Source organism: Schistocerca cancellata, chromosome 5 (genome assembly GCF_023864275.1).
Source record: "Schistocerca cancellata isolate TAMUIC-IGC-003103 chromosome 5, iqSchCanc2.1, whole genome shotgun sequence".
Lineage (NCBI taxonomy): Eukaryota > Metazoa > Arthropoda > Insecta > Orthoptera > Acrididae > Schistocerca > Schistocerca cancellata.
Genome location: NC_064630.1, coordinates 105,486,180 through 105,500,619, shown reverse-complemented (window position 1 = coordinate 105,500,619; position 14,440 = coordinate 105,486,180). Strand labels below are relative to the sequence as shown.

The 14,440-nt window shown below is 45.2% G+C and overlaps 1 pseudogene; it reads left to right on the top strand.

Annotated features, from left to right (window-relative positions):
- The first annotated feature begins 5,131 nt into the window (after positions 1–5,131).
- On the top strand, positions 5,132–5,249 carry LOC126189895 (5S ribosomal RNA; annotated as a pseudogene).
- Positions 5,250–14,440: the final 9,191 nt, after the last annotated feature.

Here is a 14,440-nt window from a genome sequence, read left to right as displayed (position 1 = left end):
TGGATAAAGGCCTCCTATAAAGTTTTCTATGCAGTATACTCTACATCTATACTTTTCAATATTCTTCCTCCATATTTTCTAATTCCATTGACCCAATTTTCATTTGGTCGTCTTCCGATTAGTTACTTGAACCCTCACCTTCACTTCATTTGTCGGATTAAATCCGCTAAGTTACTTATACCACTCACCTTCACTTGATTTTCATTACGTTAGTCATAATTGCGTCCTCTATTCCTATCTGTTCTCCGACCCATTTATTTGTATAACTAGTATCTCTTTATTGCCCATTGGACAACTCACAGATTTTTTTTCCATTAAAATCGCATGTTTGACTGTCATACGTCAAGTTGGTAAACACTTCGCTTGTAAATCATCCTTTCACACAAATCACAAGCTTAGTCATGCAAATCATTTTTAGTTTTTCTGTTGCTGCCCATTCACTCACTGTCATTATACATTAAAATGCATAATCCAGTCAACTTATTTTTTAATTTTTAAGAACATTTCTGGTGGAGAAAATCAGCAGTCTATCTGAAATACTGTACTCTTGACTGAAAGAAAATATTTACTTGCAATGATAACCGGTTTCGGTCAGAATGTGATCATCTTTAGATTATTTATACTGGCATTGTATACGGTGACGCTGAACCACTTGGCTCTTCTGCCAAGAAATTAATGCGTTGAATGAGATTGTCACAGATAACTGGGGACGAAACTTATGACATTGCTGGTAGGTGAGAGTCATGTAACATTTCTGGCTTTAGGAGACGTAACATTCAGCCACAATCTTCGCTTTATAATGAAGTTGATGTTTGGTTTGTGGGGCGTTCGACTGCGAGGTCATCAGCAACCAGAAAAAGTCACAACTTTTACACAATACAATTTCTTTCACAGTCCTATCTAGCCACCGTCACGAATGATGATGATGATGATGATGATGAAATGATGAGGACAACACGAATAGCCAGTCACCGGGCAGAGAAAATTCCCAACCCGGACGGTATATGATGTAGTTGAGATTACAGTAACTGACATGTGACATAACATAGGCAGAAAGGTGCAGATAACGGATGGTAAAGTGGGCACCTAGTTCATGAAAAATTCGCCAATTTAGTAGTAAGGTAATCAGAACGCTAAACGCAGCGGAAGATGTAGGGAGTACTCTTCAGTCAGCGCATCAAATCTCTAATTTTCATTTATTAATATAACTCAGGTTTCAGCGGAGCCATAAAAGCAATTCTCTTAGCAGTAAGACGTCATCAAATTACTTTAGATTTCATTTTAACAACCACTTTTAGCAACATTACAATAACCATATACACTCCTGGAAATGGAAAAAAGAACACATTGACACCGGTGTGTCAGACCCACCATACTTGCTCCGGACACTGCGAGAGGGCTGTACAAGCAATGATCACACGCACGGCACAGCGGACACACCAGGAACCGCGGTGTTGGGCGTCGAATGGCGCTAGCTGCGCAGCATTTGTGCACCGCCGCCGTCAGTGTCAGCCAGTTTGCCGTGGCATACGGAGCTCCATCGCAGTCTTTAACACTGGTAGCATGCCGCGACAGCGTGGACGTGAACCGTATGTGCAGTTGACGGACTTTGAGCGAGGGCGTATAGTGGGCATGCGGGAGGCCGGGTGGACGTACAGCCGAATTGCTCAACACGTGGGGCGTGAGGTCTCCACAGTACATCGATGTTGTCGCCAGTGGTTGGCGGAAGGTGCACGTGCCCGTCGACCTGGGACCGGACCGCAGCGACGCACGGATGCACGCCAAGACCGTAGGATCCTACGCAGTGCCGTAGGGGACCGCACCGCCACTTCCCAGCAAATTAGGGACACTGTTGCTCCTGGGGTATCGACGAGGACCATTCGCAACCGTCTCCATGAAGCTGGGCTACGGTCCCGCTACCGTTAGGCCGTCTTCCGCTCACGCCCCAACATCGTGCAGCCCGCCTCCAGTGGTGTCGCGACAGGCGTGAATGGAGGGACGAATGGAGACGTGTCGTCTTCAGCGATGAGAGTCGCTTCTGCCTTGGTGCCAATGATGGTCGTATGCGTGTTTGGCGCCGTGCCGGTGAGCGCCACAATCAGGACTGCATACGACCGAGGCACACAGGGCCAACACCCAGCATCATGGTGTGGGGAGCGATCTCCTACATTGGCCGTACACCACTGGTGATCGTCGAGGGGACACTGAATAGTGCACGGTACATCCAAACCGTCATCGAACCCATCGTTCTACCATTCCTAGACCGGCAAGGGAACTTGCTGTTCCAACAGGACAATGCACGTCCACATGTATCCCGTGCCACCCAACGTGCTCTAGAAGGTGTAAGTCAACTACCCTGGCCAGCAAGATCTCCGGATCTGTCCCCCATTGAGCATGTTTGGGACTGGATGAAGCGTCGTCTCACGCGGTCTGCACGTCCAGCACGAACGCTGGTCCAACTGAGGCGCCAGGTGGAAATGGCATGGCAAGCCGTTCCACAGGACTACATCCAGCATCTCTACGATCGTCTCCATGGGAGAATAGCAGCCTGCATTGCTGCGAAAGGTGGATATACACTGTACTAGTGCCGACATTGTGCATGCTCTGTTGCCTGTGTCTATGTGCCTGTGGTTCTGTCAGTGTGATCATGTGATGTATCTGACCCCAGGAATGTGTCAATAAAGTTTCCCCTTCCTGGGACAATGAATTCACGGTGTTCTTATTTCAATTTCCAGGAGTGTATATAGACGAAGCACTTCATGGATCACTGGCTCCCGCCGAAAACGGCGCACTGAGCCAAGTGATTCTCGTTGACCGAGTCAGTAAGTAAGGTTAGGACACATGATAGAGTTCTGTTAAGATACGAGTTGTACATTAAGAATTACGATTCTGTGACCATGCAGAGAAGAATAGGATACAGAATGTTATTTAACCAGTAACAGTAATTTATGCAATGTACTTGATGAACCGTGGTCAAAAGTGTTACGTTCATGAACTGCTTTTCGTGTGACTTAGTCTTACATTCTTGAAATATCTTGTTAGCAGTTTATAGCTTTAACTTTTCATGTATTATAAGGAAATAAAAAGACCCACTGGCAGCTCAGTTAACTCTGGATGCTAATTTCGTAGCGTAGTGATCCTTGGCCAATTTACTGGCAGCATTCACGGCCTCACATGAAGAACAGGAGATTCGCGACCTGAATGCTACTTCTGTACAAGGATAAGGACACCTTCAGAAGACATCAGGTTGAGAGGTGGCTAACCTGCACGGCTAGCTACATCTCACCCTTAAGTAAAATATACGATAGACACTCTGTAGCTGTAAGGTCAGATATAACAGTGATTTCAGAGGCAGTACAAATCATTCACGCTTGTCCTTTCTTTTTTGGGATTTTTGTCACTCGAGGTATAATAGAAAAACACTAGGCCGTTCAGGGCAGACGACAACGACGCAGAGAAGGGCTGAGTGACGGGCCGATGCAACGGTCGCTCCCTCGGAACATCTGCAGTGGTACGCTTTCGCAGCTGGGAGGTGAATGCACAGCAGAGAGAAAGCGGCACGTCGGGATTTGTGCAAGTGGGTGGCCTTCTGCCAGACACCTGGATTTCGAAACATGGAGCAATGCGCTCAGAAGGGGCCAAAGTGGTAAAAATACAAACTCCCTAATGTTTCAACCTTACCAGCTCGCACGCAACATAGACAGTCTGCAGGTGGACGAGGAAAACACGCTGGTGGCATAAGAGTGTTCGGAAAAACTTCTTTCTAGTGTACAGTAGTATAGGTTAGGGTGGGAGATAATGTCTTAAAAAGCTGGCCAAAAAGCAGCGAAAGCTTGAAAGTTTATCGTCTTACCTCGTTGCCTAGGGACGCCTGATGAAAGTTAATGTCGTCAAGCCCTGAATCAAAATTGCGCAACGGATAACTGGAGAGAGGAGCTTGAGAGCGCTACCTAGAGAGCGTGCCCTTTCTGTACGATACTAGGCAAGCGGCTGGAGGGCTCACACGCTGATGTGTGGGTCCCTGCATTCTATAGTTTTATTTTAAATAAGTTCCTTTAACTTGACTTCTTTTTGATTTTTAAGGTATTTTAAAGATTGATGACAGTTGATTTCATATTTATTTTAAACATTATCACTCGACTTTACAGCGATAGCAGCAATTGTTTCAGTTTACAGATATTACAATTTTGCAACTTATAGCTCGGGTATATTATATACTAATCTGCACGCACATTTCTACGAGTAAGACGGAATTGCGTTGGCCAAATGTATACCACCAAAGTCTTCCAATATTTTCCATAGGACATTCACTATGTGAGGAGGATAACGGGCAAACTGGGGACCAGATACTTTAACACATGGGGTCAAATTTCCGGAAGTAAACGAGCACATTCATTACCTTACACAATCCAAAGCTGGAAATAAAAGAATTAGTACAAATATTCAAATACCTCTCTTCCATGCGTCAACATTGAGACAGACGCACTGAGGGCACGTCTGCTCACTTACCCGTCTTCTGTAACACTCGCAGAATATGGCGGGCACCCGGAGGTCTTCCTGGGCCCCAGTGGAGAGGGTGGTTGAACCACTTGACCGTGACCAAACTATCCACCCCAAATCTTGTGACACTGGAAAGTCTTTGACTTTTACCTGCCTGTGCTGTCTTTCTGATCCCCTAGCCAGGAGTAGGGTTGGCACTACTATACTACAGAACTACTTCCCAACAAAGCTTTGTCCACGCTTTACGGAAAGGTGTGAGGAGGGTTAGGAAAGTTCGTGTGCAGATTCACATCCACGTACAAGAAATGCAAAATACACGACACATATAAATACTTATTATCAAGCCTGACACATTTCTTTCCACCCGTCCACATGGGTTCTGTTGCACCCGCGGTCGGCCGCGTCATGTAATAAAATTGGCTGCGGAGCCGCGTCTGTTTCTATTTCCCGGTGCGAGCGAGCAGCGGAACCTGCTGCTTATAGAGCGGAAACTACTGCACCGTTTCAAGCTGTGCTGTTATAATGGTTTGAGTGACTCTCCCAGGCGATGCTAAAAGAACAGAACCATTTTGCCCCTTTAGTATTCCTATTGTGTGTCCTTCCCCCCTTTTTAAACCAACCATCCTACTGTGCCAACGGTCTTGCCCCAGTGGTAACACCGGTTCCCGTCCGATCACCGAAGTTAAGCGCTGTCGGGGTGGGGTAGCATTTGGATGGGTGACCATCCGGTCTGCCGAGCGCTGTTGGCAAGCGGGCTGCTCCCAGCCCTTCTGAGGCGAACTGAAGAGCTACTTGATTGAGAAGTAGCGGCTCCGGTCTCGTAAACTGACATACGGCCTTGAGAGCGGTGTGCTGAACACATGCCCTCCATATCCGCATCCAGTGACGTCTGTAGGCTGAGGATGACACGGTGGCCGGTCGGTATCGTTGGGCCTCACAAGGTCTGTTAGGACGGAGTTTAGTTTAGTTTATTTTAGTTTTATTTCTATTGTGGCGAAAACTCACTGGTGGGAAGGATACGCCTTGCCATTGGTGGACAGGTTTCTTATGTTCCACTTTTTCAGCAGAGAAAGACGATAAAGGTGTGAACTGCAAGAGGGATTAATATAGAGCCGATGGAGGGAGTAAGACTGAAAGTCTAAACTTATACTATTATACTATTGGCCAATCTAGGGGGTAAAACGAGAGATAGGATAGAAATTTGAAATAGTGCGAAAAGGTGTGGACCGGTGGAATAGTGGACTCATCAGAGAACACATGAGAGGTACATGGAACAGAGAGGCTTGATTAAGCAAATAAAGAGTAAAACAGACTAACGTTCAGATCGTGGGCGCCGAGATCAGCAAAACACACACACATGGCAGTCAACGCCAGAGGGTCACCTAGAGTACTACAGTTCGACAACAGTTGCTGCAGCTCAAAGTAAGAATAAACTGCAAGCCCCCGACACATAGGCGTAACGATTCTCTCGTTCGACTAGAAGTCGTGGTCTTCAGAATGGTCATTCAACCCCAAATGTAACATTATGTTCATTCACTGACAGTTCATCACTGGGCACTCACTGCTAACCTAACATACAACTTCACATTTCTCTAAACATTTCATAACAGCATATACTATTTGTTTCCAAACCTTGCCAACAGATGGCGATGAATGTTCATGGCAACTACAATAAGCTTGGAAGCTAAAGGAATGAATTAAAATTTGTGCCATGTCCACGACCTGAATCCAGGTCACTTTGCTTGCTAGGCAGGTGTGCTAGCCATTACAACAGCATAGCAATGTAAGTAACACAGCTCCACGGACTACTGTAGTCCAATGCTCTCCGTAACGCAAAGATCAATTCATGTCTTCAGCCTATTTTCCACTCGTTAAATAATCACTAGTTGCCAGGGCTATCCAGTATTGGAATAGAACGCTAGCTTTGGACATTATGGGGAAATCTTGCCTGTGCCTCAGGCATAGGTGATCTATTGGTCTGATATAATTAAATTTTATTCAGGTGGTTGAATCTCAACCGTATCTATAATAACGATGAAAGATGATGAAAACAATTAAAATTTCTGCGATGGCCAGGACTTCAACCTGGGTCTTCTTGGTTTCTAGGCAGACGTGCTATCAATTACACCACCATGGCAATCTAGGTAACATAGCTGCATGGGCCACCCTATTCCACTTCCCTTCCCCAAGAAAAATTTTATTAATGGGAACTGTAGCACATTAATTGAGGTGAGATTTTGTGTAATAATTACTAATACTCTCAAACTACAACGTTAACTACAGAATAAAGATATGGTTATTGATGTTTTTAATTCAATTTCTATATAAATCCATGTCACAGTAAATAGTTAGTGAAGATTTAAAGAGACCCCACTGAGGATACGTTGCTCAGAGCCCTTTACACCACAACCCATTTAGTGAGAACACTATTAAAACTGGCCGACAACTAATTCAGTCTACGGGCGAAATAAAGAGAGAACTCTGGGTTATGCTGATGGGAGAACTGGACATGGCAAAAACAGCAGAGAGGCCAGGAAGTTAAAAAGATCTTTGAATAACGACCCCTCGAAAGCCGCCTGCACTCCAACATTACACCTAACTAGGTTGCTCATCAACTCTTGATAAATGGCAAAACAAATAAAACAAGAACACCATCTAAGCTTCAAAGAAATATCGAACAAGAAACATCTAAGTTGTCCAACCCATTTACTAACAAAGCGTTGGAAGACGCCATAGGAAAGAGTAAGGCAGGCAAGACAGTTGGACTATGTGATATGCGTATGGAGCAGATTCATCACTTTAGAAACCCTACCAAGCAATGTATTCTACAGCTCTTCAATAACTGCCTGGAACGATGCCAAATCCCTAAAATCTGGAGGAAGACTAAAGTTGTTGCTGTTCTGAAACCTAGAAAGCAGCCAACAGACCCAAAGAGCTTCAGGCCAATATTACTTCTGTGCCATCATTACAAGCTTTCCGAAAGACTGTTATTGAACCGCATAACACTACTGGTCGAACCTCTTCTCACCCCAGAGCAAGCTGGATTTAGGCCAGGAAAGAGCTGCTGTACACAGACCCTTAACCTGACACAGCACATAGAAGATGGTTTTCAGCTCGGAAATACTACTGGAATGGCCTTTGTCGATCTCTCCTTATCGTATGACAATGTACAACATCAAATCATCCTAAGGAAGATTTACGACCTTACCATGGACTTCAGGCTTACGCAAATCGTTGCCACACTGTTGCAGAATCGACGTTTCTTTCAAGAATTTCAAGACAGGCGGAACAGATGGAGAATATAAAAGAACGGGCTCCCGCAAGGCAGTGTCTTAGCACCAGTGCTGTTTAATATCTACACCAATGATCAACAACTTCCTCTCCACACAAGAAGCTTCCTGTATGCAGACGACCTGGCATTGGCAGCTCAGGGTAAGAATTTTGAGACAGTAGTAGAAAATCTCACTGCTGCTGTGAAGATTCTCTCAGAATATTATGAGGAAAATCATCTCAAGCCAATCCCATCATAACCTAAAACATGTGCTTTGCATCTGAAGAAAAGAGAAGCTTCTCGACAGCTGAATGTGAACTAGAATGGAAACGAGTTGGAACAGTGCAGTGTTCGAGTGTACCTTGGTGTTACCCTGGACCGCTCCGTGACTTTCAAGGCACATTGCACCAACCTTAAAGGCAAGATTTCATCGCGATATTGCCTACTGTGCAAGGTGACTGGTTCTGGACGGGGTATCCACCCCCAGACAGTAAGAACAACTGCCCTGGCACTCTGCTACGCTGCTGCCGAATATGCCGCTCCAGTGTGGTACAATTCTGTACATACAAAAAACAGTGGACACCGCCATTAATGAAACCTGCGGGCTGATCACAGGCTGTCTGACGCTAACGCCTATACAGAAATTGTATACACTTGCAGGTATAGCACCACCCGATATTAGACGCGAGATAGCTGCGAGCAACGAAAGGCAAAAGGTCTGAAATAACCCGGCCCACCCCTTGCACGAACATCAGCCACCACCACCTCGATTGAAGTACAGGAAGCCGGCCGGAATGGCCGAGCGCTTCTAGGCGCTTCAGTCTGGAACCAGGTTAGTGGTGTCCTTAGGTTAGTTAGGTTTAAGTAGTTCTAAGTTCTAGGGGACTGATGACCTCAGGAGTTAAGTCACGTATTGCTCAGAGCCATTTTAAGTCCAGGAAGAACTTTCTACAGTCTTCTGTCCCAATTGACAGAGATCAAAGAATAGCCAAGTTTGAACAGTGGAAAGAAAGACATCCTATCCATCCAGAGTGAGGCGTAATTGAAGAAACTCTGTCACCTGGTCACCAAGAAGGATGGTGCACATGGAAGTCCTTGAACAGGCGGGACTGCTACGGTCGCACGTTCGAATCCTGCCTCGGGCATGGGTGTGTGTGATGTCCTTAGGTTAGTTAGGTTTAAGTAGTTCTAAGTTCTAGGGGACTTATGACCTAAGATGTTGAGTCCCATAGTGCTCAGAGCCATTTGAACCATTTTGAACCTTGAACAGACTGCACTCCGGCATTGCAAGAACGAAGGACGACTTGAAGAAATGGGGCATCGCACAAGGCGAAGACACATTGTGTGAGTGTGGAGATGAACAAACTATAAGCCATCTCCTGAAGTGTCGTGTTTGCCCATACTCTTGTACAGGACTGGAATTGGCCTTGGCTTATAGCAACGCCGTCAATGTTGCCAAATAATGGATACAACTAGTGCAAATGTGTTTATTATGTAAAAATTGATTTCTTACTCCTGTGCATATTATGTAAATACTGATTTCTTAGTATTGTGTGCATTATGTAAATACTGATTTCCTACCCTTCCTTCCCTATGTATTCATTTTATTACGTTTATATGTCTTAGAATTACTCATGTATACAAACATGTATATTTTTAAATCAGCACAGTCTGTGTTCTGGTACTTCTGACACGAATAAATAAATAACCAAATCAATTCGTCGAATATCGATTCTGTAATTCATTAATTTATATTTGCACCCTGAGGAGTGATCTGCTACATCAATTACACCAGCCAGGGCTAAATTTAGATGTACGGTTACAGTTGATGTTTACCTGAAATGACGGAGATCTCAAGGGTGGGTGGACAGGTATAGGTTATCAGTGCTCTGCTATGATGATTAATTTAAAGAGATCCACTTCATTGCAGGGCGGAGTGGCCGCGTGGTTAGAGGCACCCTGTATCGAATAGGGCGGCCACTCCCGCCGGAGGTTCGAGTCCTCCTTCGGGCATGGGTGTGTGTGTTATCCTTAGCGTAAGTTCGTTTAAGTTAGTTTAAATAGTGTGTAAGTCTAGGGACCGATGACCTGCAGTTTGGTCCCATAGGAACTCACACACAATTGACCATTTTTTTGTCCACTTCATTTGTATTAATTATTAACGAAACCCGTGACTGGTATTGGTGTTTTAAAATCCCATCTTCAGGTGTATCAAAATGCTGTATTAGATAGCAAATAAAAAGCGTTCCGGCCAGAGAGTGCAAGAGCACCAGTCATTGCATGTTGGCGAATAGTTTCCATCAACATGAAGTGATAGGAACTCTTGCACTGACTGGCCCGACCGCATAATATCTGTTACAAAATAGAACTATTTCATTCACCAGAAGATGAGATTTTAAAACACCAAAATCTGTCGTGGTTTGACGAAATAATTAATGCAACTGAAGCGGATCTCTCTAAAATAATTAGCATGTTTCTCAGTTTCGGATGTCATAAGTACCAAATCTTCTGTTCTGATGCGGCAGAACACAAACAAACCCCTCACACGTCTTGCATTTGCAGTTTAAATGGGAACAAATACAGGCTATCTGTGGCAATAAGAAGGAAGGAATTAATGTGCAGTGCGTGTAGCTCTGAGCACAGATGGCCGTCACAGTAGGTTGCTGGAAGCTTTAATTCTGCCACTTGTTTTCGTTTTATCGCCGTAGGTGGTGGTGAAGAAAACGTTGGTTCCACGCTGCAGGCCGACACGAAGCGCGGAAGAGACGGCCCCGCCCTACGCCGGCATTCCGCGGCCCCAGAGCTGCTTCTTATATTGCGGCCGTGGCTGGCGGCTGGCAGCAGTCCAGGGCGCTGTAGCCGGAGTTGCGGCTGTCGGTGTAGCGCGCCGGGCGCACATTTCACGCCCTGTCACACACAGCGCCTCTCGTGACAGGGGCAGCGCGGCAGCCCGCGGCGCACGCTCCGTCCGTCAGGCGCCGCTACTCGTCCCGCCTCGCAGCGGCCCGTACACACGCCCACACAACACACACAGTCCGTCTTTCTGGGAGTTCAGCTGCAAGTTGTCGCCAGACCTTATAAAACGACAGATTTCTTAAAGAATCGAACTCCCACGTACAAAACAGCTTCAACGTCTGGTTACTTTACAAATGAGTCACTTACGGCCTGAACGCAGCATGATGTGGAGCGGGTAGAAAGCCGATGGCGTCGACAAAAGAACGGTCTCGCCCAGGGCAGTGTGCTGGCCCCCGTACTATTTAACCTATACACCAATGATCAACCAACACCGGAACGTACTACGCATTTGTTGTATGCCGATGATCTGGCCATTACAGTGCAAGGAAATAGCTTCGAGGAAGTAGAAGTGAAATTAGAAAGCTCGCTACACGTAATGTCTGAATACTACAAAGAGAACTCCCTCAAACCAAAACAGGTTAGCGCTTTCCACCTCCGCACAAAACAGGCAAACAGGTAGCTGAACGTCACCTGGAATGGCAACAAACTGGACCATACGGACAAACCAACATTCCTTGGTGTCGTGCTGGATAGATCACTGACGTACAGATATCACTGTGAAAAAACCTGCCAAAAAGTTGCTGCCAGGAACAATATTTTAAGAAAACTGACGAATAGTAAATGGGGAGCTAGTCCGACTGTATTACGAACAACTGCTCAAGCACTTTGCTTCTCCACGGCAGAATATGCATGCCCTGTATGTCTCGATCCACACATGCCAAACAAGTCACTACAGTCCTTCATGAAACATGCAGGCTAACAACAGGATGCATGAAACCCACTCCACTTGGTAAAATATACAAAGCAGCTGAATTCTCATCTCCTGAATCCCGAAGAATTGCGGACGAACATACAGAAAAATTTAAACAGACTTTCGACGAGTGCCACCCGCTGCATGGTTCTTCATGTGGACGTATCAGACTTAAATCCCGGAAGAGTGAATTGAACGAGCCTCCGAAGGACTACCCTGCCTCACGAGAAATACCCAGTGGCAGTATGTCAAGCTGGATTATTTGGAGAACACTGTACCGCATCAGAACAGACGTAGCACCAGTTAAAGCAAACCTAGTCAAATGGGGCTTCAAGGACGAAGGAGACAACAAATGCGACTGTGGTAAAGTTCAGGATATTGAACACCTTCTACAGTGTTCCATTTGCCCCACATGGTGTACCCTTGACGAACTATGGCTTGAGAAGAGAGAAACATTGGACTTGGCCCGACATTGGGCTGAAAGGCTTTGAAACAAATCTCCGGACACGAAAAAGTAAAAGTAAAGTAAGCTCAATAATGCAACAACACGAGCCGAGTGTCCTGAGTAGCATTTCCTATTTCAGCTGTGAGGAACAGTGTTCTACAGATATCACAAAAGAAAACAATCGGACGCATTTCTACCTGTTTCATATTGGAGGGAAATACAATGCCCAAAGCAATTGAAAGATTACTTTTTCTAAACCTCGTAATTATTTCCCAATGCGACGTATGAGTTTGAAAGTTAGCTCAAAGGTGCCTACAGCCTTCCTCTGTAATGGTGCAAAAGCATAGCGCCCTCCGACCTCACCCTTAGTCTCGGAGATGCTTCTAACCGCAAGGTGTCGGCACATGCCAGAAAAGAAAGGGGCCACGTCTCAAATATTCTTGCGAGATTCAGAGTTCGTTAATGATGTCACATTGGCACAGATCTCACCAAAGTTCTCCCAAACGTCACTGTGAACGTGTCGCACGATCGGAATGTCGTCACATTCGCTCTTATCCACATCTTTTCATTTTTTAAATTTTTTTCTGACGCCTCCACGATGGGCGCTGGAGCCGCGACACCCAGCGTTCAATTCACGCAGTTTTCTTATGTGTGGCCGATAATAACGTTTCAGACATGCCGCTTGTCAGAATCAACACGAAAAGGCCCCTGAGAGGCACGGCCACAGTCGTTCAAATGGTTCAAATGGCTCTGAGCACTATGGGACTTAACATCTCAGGTCATCAGTCCCCTAGAACTTAGAACTACTTGAACCTAACTAACCTAAGGACATCACACACATCCATGCCCGAGGCAGGATTCGAACCTGCGACCGTAGCAGTCGCGCGGCTCCGGACTGAGCGCCTAGAACCGCGAACCACCGCGGCCGGCCACGGCCACAGTGGCTTTGGACTAAATTTTGGTCAAATCTGGTTCCAATGTAATATCATTGACCGACCTGATATCTCAAAGGAATGATTGAACTTTCACAGTTTGAGAAGAGAAAAGGAGCGATCTGTCTTAACCTGTTATAGACCTGAGGATGAAAGCATAGTCTGTCACAGTCTGTTCTAACCGGCTGTTTATCTTGGCTTTAGAATGCTTTTACCTCACAGGAACTCCTCAGCTCTGCCTTATTTCCTCATTTGTCGACATATTGCTGTTTGAAACGATGCCAAGCCAGAGAGTGACGTCGCAGAGCGCCACGATTTAGCATTATTGCAGAGGAATTTTGTAGGCACCATTCAGCCAGATTTTAGATTTATACGTCGCAATGGGAAATAATTATTCTGTTTCGGAAAAGTGATCCTTTAATTCTGTGTCGCAGTGTGTATTTCAGAACGCGTATTTATTCAGTTTACGGAAAGGCCTAACTATTCTACTGATACAGAGAAAAGCTGACAGTTATCTCGAGGCCAGCAAAACTGAATTCGACAACTTTTTATTTTTTAATATTATGTTTGTGTAACGATGAGTAAGCTTAGTTGTTGGGAAATTTTACATCTAGTTCCCATTTCACATTAGCTTTGAAACGTCCCCTTAGAACAATTATACAAGACTGTGCTTAAACTGACACACAATATTTTTAGCGCAACGCAATCTGACTTTCAAAAATCCCTACAAAAGAATGGCCCTGACTAACATTAACCTATACGTTTCACAAATCACTTACCTCACCAAAAACCTTCGTTACTCGAACTACTGCAATACAGCGAGCGCCACTACTGCCAGCTAAATAAAAGATTCAAACTACTGAAGGGACTAACTACTGATAGGCATAGTTAGCAAATGAAAGACTTTAATAGAGAACAAACAATGTATTTACCTCAATAGTGTTCAAAAGTCATAATGTATATAGCAGTTCATGATATCCATATTGCAAATTTCAAAACTCCGCCATCTCTCTCCTCACATCCACCACTGCTGGCGGCTCACCTCCAACTGCGCAACGCTACGCGCTGTTCACATCCAGCTGCCGCTGCCCAACACTACAATGGCAGACAACAATGCAAACTAGCCACAGATATTAACTTGCTTCTGTATATTCGCTCGCTTCTCACATTATTGACAAAAGTCCCAGCTGACGAAAACTGTGCTACAGGTTAATGAGTCTTTGAACTGTGTCTCTCTCAAGCAACATTTTCTTTACAGGAGTGGGCTGCATTCCAAATGTTCCAGACAGTTGAAACAGCGCCCAGAGTGAATGTGTGCCAACTGTATGCCGAGTACAGTCAGCTTCAACATATTCAAGTAAGGCTGGCTAATTAAAAGTGTATGAAAGGGGCAGGTCTTTTAAAGTTTTCGCTTAAATGTTCTTTATCCCAGGTCGCCTTCTTCTTAGCACTTGTTTTTCCGCTCTGGAACATCTGTATTCATAACGTCATAGCATAATGCAACACCCTTTGACGTGATCTCAGTA